The following is a 16243-nucleotide window of genomic DNA, read 5'->3' as shown; positions in this document are numbered from 1 at the left end:
GTCACAATAACATTAAGCTAATTAATAACCACTCTGGTATGGTTAATTTATTATTATTATTAGTTAGCTTAATTTTATTGTTAGTAGAAAAATGCCCACTGATGTCTCTTATTTCTGGAATCAATCGGATCTTGTAAGGGACAGTGGAGCTTTCCCTTAGGTGGCTGGGAATATGTTTTAAACAATTTGAATGACATGAAAAAGGAGAATGATGTCATATATATTTTCTAATTTCATAAAAATAAAATTTAAATTCTGACACATTTCTCTCTTTTTTTTGCTCTTTTTAGATATACATGACAGTAGGGTATATTTTGTGTATTTGACATATTATACATACATGGAGTCTAATTTATTCTAATTAGGATCCCATTCTTGCCATTGTATATGATGTGGTGTTTCATTGGTAGTGTATTCATATATGAACATAGGAAAGTTATGTCCAATGAATTCCACCGCCTTTCCTAGTGCCATCTCCCCTCCCTTCCCTTCATTCTTCCTTGTCTAATCCGGTGAGTTTCTATTCCCTTCCCCATCATGTGTCAGCATCAATATATCAAAAAGAACATTCAGCCTTTGGTTTGGAGAAATTAGCTTATTTCACATAGCATGATAGTCACTAGTCATTCTCCATTTTCTTCTTTCAAATTTTCATATTTTATTTTTTTTCTTATTTTTTCCTTTTATTAGCAGGTAAAGGCTTTATTATGAACAGGAATGAATGTGGATAGAAGATCTCCCATTTGCTGCTGTGGCTCAGGACAAGATATGAATCACTTCTTAGATTCTTGCCATCATTCTACATAAGGAAAGTGATGATAGTTACCTCCTAGCGTGACCAAGGTAAGTCAAAGAAAGTTTATGCTGTTGACTCAATAAAAGCTATTTGGTGAAGCTGATGATGCTGCTGATTGTTGTGATGATGTTGAATGTCATGTTCATTCAATGACAACAATTTTATTATTAGAGAAATTGGGTGAAAACAAAAACATTGGTAATGGAATATGTGCAGACTTTGGAATCATAAAAAAAAAAAACTATCCTCAAACCTCAATACCCTAATTTACCATCTGGGTAACCTTGGTAGAATTAGTATTGAATTTTCTAAGAATCAGAATTTTATCTCTGATATGGTGAATGGAAATAACACACCTCAGATTGTTTCAAGAATTAAGAAAAATATGAACAAATTTCTCTCTCTCTCAGACACACTCATATACACATGTTCATACATATAATCTGCATGTGATTTGCATATGCATATAACTTAAATATATACCTATGTAATCTTATGTAAATAAAAATTTTCTATATATTTAAAACTTATCACAGTGTTTTTATATGTACAAGTGTGCTTTCTAAAAAGAGAAATGGTTATTATAAGTTTGTTTTTTTTTTTTAAGGCATGTATATATATTTGGAATTTGTTTGCTCTTTCATGTTTCCCATGCTGTGTTCCTGAGATTGCTGGTGAGAGAGCAATAAATCTGGCTCGGGTCAGGTGCTTCATTCAAATGCTGTGGTCACTGAACCAGGTTCCATTTAATAAATTACAGCTGTGGGTACACTAAATAGCATCATAGCTTCAAATCCATTAAGACACAATTTGCTGCCTCTACAGGGGACGGCTCAGGGACAGCACGGCAGTACCTGGAGTACCTGGAGTGCAGGGCTCCTCCTCACATCCATTTCATGCAATTAATCCAGAAGGCTATTATCCCCATTACCCAAATGGATAACTGAGCCTATGAGATGAGTGAGAACCATCAGGTCCTGACAAGATGATGTCACCACCTGCTATGGAGTCCAGGTGGCCTCAGCTTCTTCCTGTGTTTTTGCTCTCAGGCATCACAAGCTGCCCTGCCATGCTCTTTGAACAAATTAGAGGCACATTTGATCCAACACAAAGCAAAGTGATGCTTGGGATGACACTGTCAGTCAGTTAGCCTAAATTTTTAGCCCTTAAAGTAAGGCAACAGACAAAGAGACAGCAGAAAGGGAAATTCTATACAAAGAGAGTAGAGGAATTGAAAATACTCAGTTGAAAGAAGAAAAAATGTAATCCTAGCATAGCACACATATAGCACCCTCACCTACAGATCACTCACACATGGCTGTCTATTCACACATTGCTCCCTGTTCACCCTGCAGAAGGATTTGTGATTTAATCGAGTGCCCTGTTTTCACAAATGAGCTCTCTGAAGCTTGAGCATGGTGCTGTCTGTAAGGTGATGTTGGCAGGAAGTCAGGGCAGCTGGTGCCTTGGGGCAGATACGGGGTAACCCAATGTCACCACATCCCCGTCCCAATACTTTGAGATTAGATCCCAACTCACTTCCACCCCTAACCAACCGGGGACCTGGACTTCTTCCTTCTGACATCACCTCTTTTCATTTCCCCCCATGGACTTTTCCCTGCACACGTCGGTGTTCTTGCTCTTCCTACAAAGACTACATTTATTTGTGCTTCAACGTATTTACATTCTGAACACTTCTCCCTCCGGTTCCTCACATGGTTGTTCTCTTCTTACCAGTCTCAGGGCTCAGCTCATCATCTTTCCGCATCAGGCCTCTTTGCCCGTCTCATCTGAAGAAGCTCCCTCTGAAATTGACATTATATAACAATCCCCTCCCCCGGGTTTTAGTCTTCATCACACACTTCTATCCTTTTGATCTTTCAACTTCTGCCTCTTTCTTCTAAAATCTTATCCAAAGAGTGGGCACATTGTCCTTTTTTATTTATTACTATATTCTCAGTACCTGAGGCAGTCACTGGTTTATAGTAGGTGGCAAATAAATATTTGTAAAGTGAATGAGAGAATATGCCAGGTTTGGGGTAAAAGGGCAAAATATTTCTCTCCATAAAATGTAAGAGAACTAAACAAACTTATGTATAGCTTGAGGGATCAAAAATGGACTCAATTAATGAGATTATAGAGATATAACTTCTTGCTCAAAAATGAACTAATTTTATAGAATATCACATCTCTGAATCAAAAACCAGGCTGTCCCATCATGTAGATTGTTAACTGAAATGCTCTAGAAAAAGAAGGATGTGTGTCCTGAACAGGCAGGGATGCTGATGGAAGTACACAAGTAGCCTTACTGTGGCCTCTTTCCTGATTTATCACTTCCAGAACCTCTGACTTGGAGGAGTTATTTTGCATATGGAATGTTTTTTTACTGAACAAAACAAGAAAGTTGGCAAACCTTCTAATTATACTTTATCATTTTCAATTACACTTACACAAATCATAAGCTGGTTCTAGGAATTGCATATGATCTTATTTGCAGAACTTCATACCAAAAGAGAAAGTTTTAACAGCATATTGATTTATATTAAAACACAGTTACACCAAATTAATCAGTTAGGAATGATTCTAGCTTCAACTAACCAAAAATTAGACTTGAAAATGGCTTACACAAACAGGCATTTCTAATTACCATATAAACAGACACCTGGGATAGGTGGCTGCCAGCATGGATTCAACAATGATGCCACTGAACTTCCAATTCTCTTTCTCTATTTTAGAAATTGATAGTACTGCCTCTCAAGTAGATTCACAAGCAATGAGTTCCTTTTTCTGCACATTGGAGTCTCACAGGTAAAATACTTCAAATAGTAGCTCTCTTCTGTTGCAGTGTTATTAGGAGTAAAGACACAATAGTGTGTGACCCAGGCTCAGCACTCATGCCTGTCTTCTGGGCTCCTCCACGAGGCCCACATTTACTGCCATCATTGCACCCTCTCACAAGGACCCCTCTGAGAGCACACACACTTCATCTGTCCTTGGCACTCCCGTCTTTCCTCATTGCCTCTGTCAGGACACCTGCTTGGAGAAGTTTCCTTGACAAACCCATGCTGTTCGCCTTCGACAGCCCACTACCCCAACTTACCCAAGCCCTACCCACATTTCTGTTGATTCTCAATATTGGGAAATGACTACTGAGAATATCTGGCTTCAGTGTTTTTTCAGTGACAGTCCATGAGTGCTGATGGGTTAGTTACGTTGGATATAAAGGGCTTCTGCAACGTCTTTTCCAATTTCTGTGGATCAAGGTAGTCACTCACACTTCTAAGAGCTACTATGACAGGTTGGGCTTCTCCAGAGCAGATGCCAGAATGAAGTCAGGTGGAGAAAATGTTAAGTAGGAATTTACTGGTACCAGGAAGGAGTTCAGGGAGGAAATAGAACCATGCAGAGGAAAACGTCAGACCATGATGTATCTAGGCAGAACCTCAGCCTGTCTGAGCAATGCTAATTAAAATCATCCTGTGTTGAACCAAGCCTGGACTTTTATATGCCTCCATTGCTCTTCAGTGTCATGGCCTGTTCAGAGACAGTGACCTCAGGTAATGCAGCTTTGAGAGTTAAGAGCTGAAGTCTGTCTGTGAACCACATTCCCTGTAGCTGGGAAAGATGACCCTTATTGAAGGGAGATTCAAGTAGCAAATCTCTGTGTCTACTATAGTCCACACCTTCAGAAGCTGAAATCTACTTTCAGACATTTCAAGACATGATTCCTCCAGGATTCCAGCAGTCCCATCTTACTAAGAGAAAACTTGAAAGCAGGTAAATGTGATGAACCCTAGTCTCTAACACTGCAAAAGCTTTGATTTCACAATAGATATTGTCTTTCTAGATTCTCTTCCACCGTTTTTTATCATTGTGAACTTCTCTGATGGCACGACCTAGAACTCATTACAGAGAAGTCTCAGTCTCTCACAATGTCCTTCTCAGCCCAGGGTTTAATAGCTGTCCATTTTACAATCATAACTAGCAATGTAGAGGCAACAAGAGGCACTCAGGTGAATCACATGGCTCCACAATTGTTCCTCTTTGACTACATTCTGCAATAGGACCCCAAACTCCACCAGTTTATCAAGGTCAATTACATCTGACAAGATGGTGAATTTTCTTGATAATAATCTTATTAATACAAGGAACCCATTTGTTTAGGTAGCAGCTGTAGCTTACAATTAAATAGAAGACTTGTAGTACCCCTTGGCATAAGTGCAAGATTTTCAAAGACTGAGATTTCTAATTCTCAATAGCCTAGGTTGTAGAGATGGGCAATAGAAATCCTTAAGTGAGTCATTGGGTTGATGGCAAATAGGACCACTTCTCCTTCCATTGTCTGGTTTCCAAATCCACACATTCTTCCTGTTGGTAATCAACACCGTACAAAATCTTTGATTCAAATCATGTACTAAATCCTGATGCAATTCATCAGAATATTGCTCCCAAATTGGGATTTTAGCTTTGCCTTGAGCAGGGCATTCCAGTGATCTTTCTGGCTGGTATCCTCAGGGTTGGGTGCTCCATGGTTATGGTGCCATTTCTATATTTCCTTTGCTGTTCAATGAGTTCCCGGGTGATGTTTGGTGAGGTTTCATGCAGGTAGACCAAAGGCTTCAGAGAATGGTACTGACAAAGAGACTACAGGAAGGAAAGGTGAATCCCTGGAAGAATCTGAAATGCAAGTACCTCTGAGTCTGAACAAATTGGTCCTTCTAAGAAGAAAATGGCAGATGTAGTCAACTTTCCACCAAGTGAGTGTCTTCTAAAGGAATTGTGTCATATTAGTTGTAGACCTGAAATTTTGCTTCTCATTGTGATCTGTTAGACTATAAATGGTGATAGTAGTATCATCAGTCTTGTCAAGTAGAAATTGGGTGTGTGGCTTTCATCTCTTCAACTGTGATTATTTCATTCTTGTACCTAATGTGCCAAGACTGGGGTAGCCAATGCCAGAGGCTGGATCACATGAGCCTAGTGGGGCTCTTTTACTCGTTTGCTGAATTGGTTTCTTCTCATTGGCTTATGTTTTCTGGTAGGCATTGTACATGGTAAAAGCAAATCATCATGTTCAATGTTCACTTTGCCCACATGCACAGCCAGATGAGCCTACAAACTCCATTGTCCCTGATACTTCAATCTTCTTCTGGCCACATGCACCACTGCTCATGATTCAATATTCAATATATATATATATATATATATATATATATATGATTTCAAACTCAATATTCTCATCTTTATGCCTCCAGTGGATGACGAGTGCACGTCTAGATCTTTGTTTATTGGGAGGATTGCTCTTTACACTGTCTTTCTATGGAATCGTCAGCATGAGGTGGAGGCATCCATTCCTTTTGGCCTGGCTCCCCATTTTGCATTAACAACTGTGCTGGAGGCAGCTTTTCTCCCTCATCCTTATACCCCACAATGTGGTTTGATGGAGTGATTCTCTCTTCAGGAGAGGTATACTAGGGGAATCTGGGCTAGCTTGTCTTCCAATTCACATGTGTCCGGTGACCTACTCTAGTTCAGTCCTGGATGTAATGCCTTCACTTTACTATGAATAATTGTTGGGTTTGTCTGGCTTTATTTCTTATTGTATCTGACAGAACCCTATTCATGAAAGGCAATTTGGGGCACATTGACATTTGATGTCATATGATCAGATGTTTTGTCTCCATGTGGAGTTCTCTGAAGCTTATAATTATGTGCTGCAGGTGGCTTGGAGTTGTTCCTGAATTCCAGTGGCTTGTGTTGTATTGATCTCTCATTGGATATTGCCAAAAGCTTCCCAGGCCTTTTATCCTCACTGCTGATATCTCCAATACCATAAAGTATACCAGGTTAAATGGCCAAAACCACCCTGCTGCACCCAGAGTCATCTGGATGTGTTACAAGGCCCTTTCCTTCTTGATGCCCCACTTAAACTGGACAGCCACTGTATTACCCAGAAGAGTGGCCAAAGTGACTTTCTTAAGTGTAATCTATTTTATTTCCAGGACTCAAAGAGCTACGCCAGGCATCATAGTTTCTTCTTCTTGGTAGGAGGTATGAGACACAATAATTTATCTTTTACTTTGGAGCCCACACTTCCCCAAAAGATATCCTATAAATTTCTGACTCTTCAACCTCTAAAATTATGGATGGGAGTAGCCTCCAAATCTTTGTCAAGTTTATTTCCCACCCCTTGGAGCATGTTTCTGACACACGTTTCCTGCTTGTCAGATGCTGTTTGTTCATCCAAAGCATCATCAGTGTAACCGCTCATTGTGAGGTTTGACAGAAAGTGTAAGTCACATTGGACTTTATTGTGACAGAGAGTAGAAGGGTAACATATCCTTAGGGCAAACATATATGTGTGTATTTGGATGAATGCATGTGTGCATTTTATTTCATGCAAATGGAAGCTGCCTGGTTATGTTTTTTTTTCTAAAAATAACAGTAAAGGACACCATCTGAAATCCACAAGTATTAATATGTTAATGTGGTCTTTCAAAGGTACTGTGTTCTGCATGGTAGCTCCAGCTGGGTTGAGCTTGAAATGGTAGCTCATCCTCTGGTTGAGCTTGAAATAGTCCACAGTTATCCTCCAGGACCCTCTCAATTTCTACATTAAAGGAAGCTATCATAAGGAAACCCCATTCTCCTGCATTTTTTCAATGCTTGTGCATGGTTCTAATCTTGCTTCTCCTTTAGGACACAGGGTTGTTTTTAATTTTCTTAGATTTGAGAAAAGTGGTAGTTTTCAAAGATTTTTACTTAGTCTCCTCTGCTACGAACCACTATGAACACTTACTTTTACCCTGCAGGTCAAGGTCCCAAAGTGGAAGTTGTGTCAATTGCCACAGATGTCTACCTCAATTTTGGGGACCAGAAATAAACCCAGGATGGTCTGTTAATGCCATGGATATTGGCATTAACTAGTAAGTGGATATTGGCCAGGACCACAAGATGTCACCTGCCAGTTGTGTAGATTTATGCTAAAAGGAACCATTGTGATGGTCACTTTTAGGAGTCAAAGTAGATAAGCTATAGGACCCAGTTCTTTAGTCAAATACTAAATTAGGTGCTGATGTATCAGTATTGTATAGATGTGGTTAACATACAACTAGTCAACATTAAATAAAAGAATAGGTACTGTTTCTTTCATATAACTCTCTCAAACACATTATCCTCCCCAGTCATTCCCTTCCACTATACAACCTCCTGATTCATTAGTGAGATGTTTAATGCATGGACCACAATCTTCATTCAGGACTGTCTGTACTCATCTTCTACCAGTGGTTTCTTTTTGCCATCAGCCATCTAGAGCAGTGACTCTGCTGTAGAGACCTATCTTGCTACCTGCTTTCTTAGATCACTGTTAGTACCTGTGCTTGAGGTTGACTACTATCAGCTGCCAATGACAAGAGAGAGCTCTGGGTGGACTCACAAGTACTGAGGGGAACACCAAGAGCTTCTGCTATGCTGGCCAACAAAGGGAAGCAGACTTGGTCACGGCACTTGCTGCTGCTGCTTCTGTTGCTATTCGGGCATTACCATTGTTGTTAGCTTACCCTGTTCTTTTTTTATTTTATGATTCCATTTATATGATGGCCTGCAAAATTCAAAACTGTACAGACAGAGAACATACCAAAGGTTTCCAGAGAATGGGGGGGGTGGGGAGCATTTGACAAGAAAGGTGATGCAGGATGACATTTTCGATGGTGATATCACTGTTTTATATCTCACTATTTTAGTATTCAAAAAGGTAGCAAGGGGTAAGGAAAATGATCGGCATCTGCAGAAGAACAATGAGAAATTTCATTTCTCTTGCTTTACGTGAGGCGATGACAATACTGAAGATTCACTTCAAATAAAAATGGAAAATGTTTAACATTCATTTTCAAAGGTACCTGAAAGGTGGTTCCCTGAACAGACAAGATGGCCCCAGGGTTAATTATTGTGGTTTCCCCATTATTCCACCAGTGTTTTTGGAAATTTAATGTATTTTAGTTTTTTTTTTTTTCTCTCCCTCCATGTCTGAGTGCCGGAAGTCTGTGGTCTGGGCACAGTGCCCAGTGTGATTTCATTCTGATTTCCTACTTATGCAGCATCCTAGCTGTGGTTTGAAGATGACATTTTACAAATTGTGTTTAGGCAGTTTTGTTTATTTATGGTGGAACAAATACAGAAAGCATGTGCCCAGCCTGTTAGGATAATAACATTTAAAAAAGGAGAAATAAAACTAATAGCAAATGATAATACATACAAATGTGTGATTACACAGAACACTAGTGCATGTTTACCTGCTTTCAAATGGAGCTATGAACATAATAACAGGACAGTGCTGTCATATTTCTCCTCCTTTTCAATCTCTTTCTTCAATAATATGAAAAATAGGAGAGGACAGAAAGGAGGCATGTGGTTGTAGGGTGGATGGAAAGAATTGGGTGAGCATATGATGGGACTGGCCCTGGGCTGGAAGTTCACGGAGGGTATCCCACAACCCACAGCCAAGAACTGGGCTGGGTCCTGACCACATCCTCACGTTTCCAAGGTGTGAGTTCAACTGACGAGGAGGACAGCAGGCCAACTGTCTTTCTTCCTTACCATGCTTCCTTCAGTTCTGCAAAGCCATCTGAATTTGGGATAGAATCTGGGATGGATTCCATAGTGCTTCTGACCCCCATCAGCCATAGCAATGTTCAGTTCCGTCAAGGTGGTCTCTCGTGCTGTGTAAGACATCGCCCACATCTCAGCTTGTGGTGCCTCAGGCTAGACCACCTGCTGCCGAGGAGGGGCCAGGATGGGCTTCTTGCCTGTTCTTTATTCTTCCTTCATCCACTCCTCACTGATCTTTGATCACACATCCTCCCCAGAGCCAGGTGTGTGTTTTACAGATACTCATTCATATGCTGCATCATTTCTTCTTAGAGTGCCTTTGAGAGCTCCTTGGAACCTCCTCAGGTGGTCATGTCCTCAGGCAGGAGGCTCTGGTTCACCCACTCCTTGGCATGGGCAGAGCCTCTGCGGGCTTCTCTGGCCAGTCCTTTTCAAGCTCTTCTCCTTCCCTGTCTCTCTTGTTTACTCCAGTCCTCACCTTTGCCTTCAGACAGAGGTTGCAGGTCTGAATCAGGTAGCAGTTCCCACACCTCCTGCACTTCACAGCACGCATCCAGGTGATGGGTGAGTTTCCTTGGGTTCCAACTTGTTTAAGGTGAAAGAAATCCCTCCTTTCCCACAGTGATCAAGAAATTGACCACAGACATTTGACCCTCAGAAGCAGAGCTTCCAGCCTCCAGCCTCTGCCCTCCGCTGTCTGCGTGATGGGCTGATTCTAAGACAACAATGATCTGCTGGGTGTCCTCTTGTCAGAAGGACTGGAACTACAATATGGTGTTTTTAGGATTCATTAGTCTGTTCTTAGCATTTGTTATTAATGCATAATCTCTATGAGTAAAAACAGTATTTCTAACAACAACAACACAAAATAAAACAGTATTTCTGAGCCTTAACTTTCTGAATCTTGACTCTTTAGGTTCAGAGTTGTGTACCCTGAGAATATATCTAAGTTCTAAAATGAGAATGATAACTGTACTCACCTTATAGATGGTTTTAAAGGTTAACAGAGAACATGTATGCCTAAAAGAGCAAAAACAACAATGGTCAATGAATATCAGGTATTTTTGAGTATAGATGAACATGCACACAGAGGAAGTGGAGCCATTTCTGGGCAGTTGGTGATTTATTTTACTCCATCAACTCAGCAACTGCCTGTGAGCTTCTCTGTGCCAGAGCACTGTGCAAAGTAAGCTCTGGGATATTGGGAAAGGAGAGCGCAGATGGATGAGATGAGAGAGGTGAGATTCCTGGTGCCCAGGGAGGACAAGCATGTGCTCAGCTCTCATGATGGTCTCTTGATGGACTTAAGGTTCATTGTGACTCATATTTAAGTGGTGCAAATCCAGACCAAAGTAAGATGGCAGTATTCACTGCTCAGGTGGCAAAAATGCTAAAGTTTGATCATATCTACGGCTGGGGACAACATGGGGAAAAAAGTGCAGGCCCAGAGGTATAAATTGGTCAACTTTTGTGTAAGGTTTTTGGAAAAGACATAAAAGAAGTAAGACACGTATATCCACTGAACGTGGTTTCCTACTATAGAGATACAGATGTATTGCTTAGCCCTCCTGGTAAAAATTGACTGAGATACTTGAGGATGTTCATTTCAACTTTGTTTGTAATAAGGAAACAACAACAGCACTCCTGGACATGGTGTCCTTTAGGAGGTACATGGCTATAAAAATTATGGTATGACCAAACAATCAAATACAATGTGGCAGTTGAGAAGTTTGGGGAAAAATATGCATGTGCTGATATGGAAAAATAACTGCAGTGTATCCTTAAATGAAAAAATAAAGACAGGGTCCCCAGCACTAAGCATTGCTGTTGGTATCTGGAACATGCAAGATGGGTGCACTGGTGCATAATCTACAGAGCACTGTAAGTGCTGGTATATTTCTGGAAAGTACTACAGGAGATTGATAGCACTGATTCTTTTGAGGAGGTGCTGGAAAAGATGGAATATTGTTCTTCTTTTAATAATCCAAGGTTGTTGTAATTTCCCCACCTGCCACCTGCATTATTTTTATTTCATGATTGTCTTTAGATCTTAGGGTGGTGAAATTATAGATCTTTTAAATTTTTCTTCATTCTTCATGACATTTTAAAATATTTTCTTCATTCTATGTGACACACATACGTGCAATTATTATTATTATTTGTTCTAAATCAGAAAAGAAGAGTCCACATAGGAGGGAGGACACACCCAGTGGACTTCCCCTGGCCTCTGGGCCATACACCGGCTGGCTGCCCTCAATTGTTCAAGCATCTTCTGTCAGATCCTCCTTTGTTGATGATTCATTTTTGTTGACTACTTGCCTTCAAGTTGTCTTCTCACATAGCTGAAAACCTTTTGCATTTGGTTGGGCACTGACATCCACTGTGGGAAGCTTTAGGGAAGAAGAAATGGCCAGGTCTCATTCCTGATCATCAGACATGGTGCCTGGTAATGGGCCTGAGACCCTCCTTTGTTAATCTCCTCTGATGAAGACAGTGTGTTTCCCGGCTTGAGATGCTCGGAGCCTTTCCTATGTGCTTCAGGAATCCTGCTTTTTTGGAGAATGGCCACCACTTTAAGGCCCTGCTCTTCACACTGTAGGTGCTCCAGAGCTCATGTACAGAGGGGATGGAGCTGCCCCAGCATTGCTCTGTCCCATTAGCCCCAGGCCGATTCTCCTTCCCCACAACCTGAGCCCTCCCTACATTGTGACCCTCTGCTCTGCTCTCACCCCAGCCCCATCCCCGCTTCTCACCCTGCCTTGGATGCATGAAGTAAATGACGGTTTTCATGTTTGCTCAGTCTTTGGACTTCTCTGGCTAGGATTACAGACCCTTTCGAGTGAACTGACCCTAAAGAACCATCCTAGATAGCAAAACTTTCTCTTCCAGAATTCCATTTACTGGTGTTGTCCCTGTAAAATTACCTGTCAGCTACCTGTCAATGGGTTTACCTGTAACTATCCTTTACCCACCTTGGGAAATTCTATTTCTGTTGTGTTGTTTTTGCACTGAATTATATTGGTATTCTGGTATCTGCCTTACCCGGACCTGACCAATTAAGGCAATATTTTCTCAAAATTGAATGTATCATGAATCACCTAGGGATCTTGTTAAAATGCAGATTTGGTCGTTCTGGGCGGGTCTCAAGATTCTTGCTTTTTAACAAGCTCCCAGGAGGTGTCAATGCTGCTCAAGTTCCGTTGTCTGTATTTTGGGTAGCAAAGCCCTAAACCACCTGGCTCCTGTTTCGAGTTCTCACTAGTCTAGCCTCCTTCAGATTCTTAATGGGTTCACAGTCCCCTTTGATCAGAGCTGCCACGTAGATGATGGCATTTAGTAAATGGCACCCTCAGGATTCAGCCCTGGGGAGCCTCAACTTTGGTCCCTATATAAGTGGAAATACATCTCTCAGGCTTTGAATGATCATCGCAGCTAATACTGACCAAGCACTTACAGGACATGGATCAAAGTGCTCTTCATTTATGATTTATTAATACTTCAATCTTGTGATTCCATTCAGCAGGCAATACCGCCAACCCACTCTTATTAAGGACCCTGAGGTTACCTCCTTCGGCCTGAGGTTTCCCAGTAAGCAAGTAGGTTGAAATCCAAACCCGGGTTAAGGCATTATCTCAAATAAGTTGTGGTAACTGTTAGTTTAGTCTTGTTTTCGTACTATTGTGTCGAATGAACAACATGGCCAGGGTAAGAGCCCGTTTTAAGACTCCTCGTGGATGTTCCTCCCCTGTGCCTGTGTACAGGTTTTAAAATAAGGTTTTTGAGAAAACTGCACCCTAACGTTACCGCTGTTGACCGGTGACGAGTTCTTGCTTCCCCAATGTTGAAGAATAACACCAAAGAAGCACGCCGAGGCAAGGTCAGAGTAGAAATTAGAAGTTTATTAAAGGACAGCAGAAAAGACTTCTCCCGGAGGAAGAAGGGGACCCAAGAGGTGGAATCCGTGGAAGGGATGTTGTCTCCCCTTTTTATAGTTCTTTCAGTGATGGAATGTAGGTGGGAAGGACCGAGGGGTGGGACACAGGTGGGCCAAAGAAGTAATCTGGTCAGGAAGGACTTCTGAGTCAGCACCTTTTTGCTGGGGGCTGTTCATTAACATTTCTTTGAGGTGGACTTTGGCCTAGGGCCTTTTCGGACTTCATTAACATTCCTTGAGTTGTCCTGCGTTTCCCGGAATCATTGCCAGCATGGCCTCCATTTTAGATTTCACTCGGTATTAGACCCGATTTACCTAACTACACTGACTACCTAACTTTAAATCTGGCTTCACTAATATCCTCAGCCCACAAATCTTCATCTTGCACTTTCTACTCTATTTTTAATTTTTTTTTCCACTTCTAGTCTCATATTAACCCCTCCCGGAGGCAGACATCAGCTTACTTTCTTTCTCTCTCTCTTTTTATTTTTTTTTCCACAGAGGCAGGGATTGTGCTGCCCCAATCATTTCTAAACAGACTGTAACAAACTGAGGATATTTGTAAGTCTACGTACTGTCCACCCCTAGGACAATCTAATTCCAAAGGTCTAGGTTGGGGTGTACAATTCTGTCATTCAAATGTTCACAAGAAACTCAAATGCATACTTGGCCTAGGATGCCTCCACTGACCGATCTCCAGCTATTTATTTTCACATTCAGAACTAGCTCTGACACTAATCCCCAGTAAATTGTGTTCTTGCTTTCGGTGTGGAGCACATTTTCTTCCCTGTAGGAGCAGCAGTGCTGGAGGACACTTGCTTTGTGACTGAAATCCTTTCCACTCAAGGTGAATGATGAGTGTGACTGTCGCCTCTCCCAGAGCAATCCCAACTTGGGATGCACTGTTGGTCAGGTGATAGGTGGCTTAATTAGCAGGAGTCAAGGCACAGCTGCCAGCAGTCTGGGGCTCCATGAGGCTGCGGAGCATCTGTTGTGACTTTAACGACAGCCGGAGGGCGGGAAGCTATGGGGAGTAGTCATTTCCGTGGTGTGTGTTTCCTTTGATGAAATTGTCTGCATGCGCGATGAGCCCATAGATCTTTATTCAGAAAGTCTTGAGAATCTCCTCTGCTTGCAAGCATGAGTCAGGGTCTCTCTGTGTATCAGGCAGCAGAGAATGAGTGGCATATAGCACAGTGATCTTGGGTAAGTCTTGAAACTGTGTAAATTATTTTCCTCAACCACAGACACCTCTGTGTGTGTGACTTTCTCTCTAATAATCATCGACTGTTAGAAGAAGAAAAGCCCAAGGAGGTCTCTAAGTAGAATGGTCCCTGAGTCCAGTGGATTCCTTTTCAATCACTTTAATCACTAACATACTGAGTTTCAACATGTTAGGACATTCTGACAACATGTAAACTTTAAATTCTCTGAAGTGAATTTTGAGTGCTTCATTTGTATTTTATTTTATTAAGTTGAATTAATTGTACCTATCAGTGGGGCTCAGGATCATATTTCAACACCAGCATACAACATGTAGGACCAAGCAGGGCCATCAAAACTGCCCTATCCTTATCATTTTGTCATGCTTACAGCCCCTAAGCTCTCCGATTCTAGACCTTCATAGAGTATATAGAAGTTTATTGTGAACTGTAGTCATCCCACTGTGCTGGGAAACAATAGAGTTTATTCCTTTCTTCTTAGTTTTTGTACCCACTATCCACACCCCCTCCCCACATACCCTTCCCAACCTTTAGTAATCAATGCAACTTATTTTTTGCTTCTATAAGTAAGAAAGAATATATAGTACTTATCTTTCTGACTCTGGCTTATTTCCCTTGGCTTAACTAGTTCTGGTTTCATCCATTTTGATGCAATGACAGAATTTTGTTCTTTGAGGTTGAATAATACTATATTGTGTATATAAATGAGAATTTCTTCATCCATTCATCTGTTGGTGATCACCAAGTTTGATTCCATACCTAAGCTATTTTAAATAATGTGCCATAAACAAGGACACACAGGTACCTCTTTGGTATGGCCAATTTCATTTGCTTTTGGATATCCAGATAGCTGGATCATATGGTAGATCTATTTTGTGTACAGCCCATTTTGTGATTTCTCATGTTACTGATAGATAAATTGAAGTCCATAGACATTTTAAAATAAATATCTCTAATGCATAAAGTAATAGAATAGAGTCCAGATGGCTTGATTCCCAACTCATTCTCTTTTCCTATTCTCTGTGTTATTTGCATTTTCCATCATTCATTGTTTTCTACATTGGGACCTTTTCTGTGGGACCACTAGTTCTCTTTATCCACCTAGTACCTCATTTTCTTGGGTAACTGTGTGCAATTCTGTGATAGTTGAATGGTGATCTATAATAGAATCTCATCCTCTGACCCCAGATTAGAGCAACTCAGTTCTCACTGTCATTCCTTTCTCTTGTTTTAACACATTATTCAGGTCTGAGTCTGTAGTTAAGCTGGAACAACCTGGGCCAAGCTCTGATCTTCCTCTGGGATCTTCAATTGGGAAGTAGGAAAAAATATCTGTCTGGTTAAAGTTGAAGAGTGGAAAAGTAAGGAACACCACAGTGCATTTTCTTTTCTTTCTTTTTTTTTTTTTTACATTTCCCCACTGTCAATTTCTTTTCTTTTTTCTTTATTTCTTACATACATGACAATAGTGGAATGCATTACAATCATAATTATAATAATGTGAACACCTGGCTGCAGTTGAGAAAGACAAGGCCATAGTAAGGTAGGCAGAGCCAGGAAATGCCTATTAGGAAGGAGGGGAAAGAGAGTGAATGTTTACTATTTAGACTTCTTAACAAAATTGAAAACCAAAGGCATAAATTTAGTACTTTCTGAATTTGTTCCCTGATTATACAGCACATC

Source organism: Marmota monax, unplaced genomic scaffold, assembly GCF_021218885.2.
Source record: "Marmota monax isolate L192 unplaced genomic scaffold, Marmota_monax_Labrador192_F-V1.1 WCK01_AAM20220418_F8-fsc00073, whole genome shotgun sequence".
Taxonomy (NCBI): Eukaryota; Metazoa; Chordata; class Mammalia; order Rodentia; family Sciuridae; genus Marmota; species Marmota monax.
The sequence above is the reverse complement of the archived record's forward strand: the minus strand, read 5'-3'. Positions refer to the sequence as shown.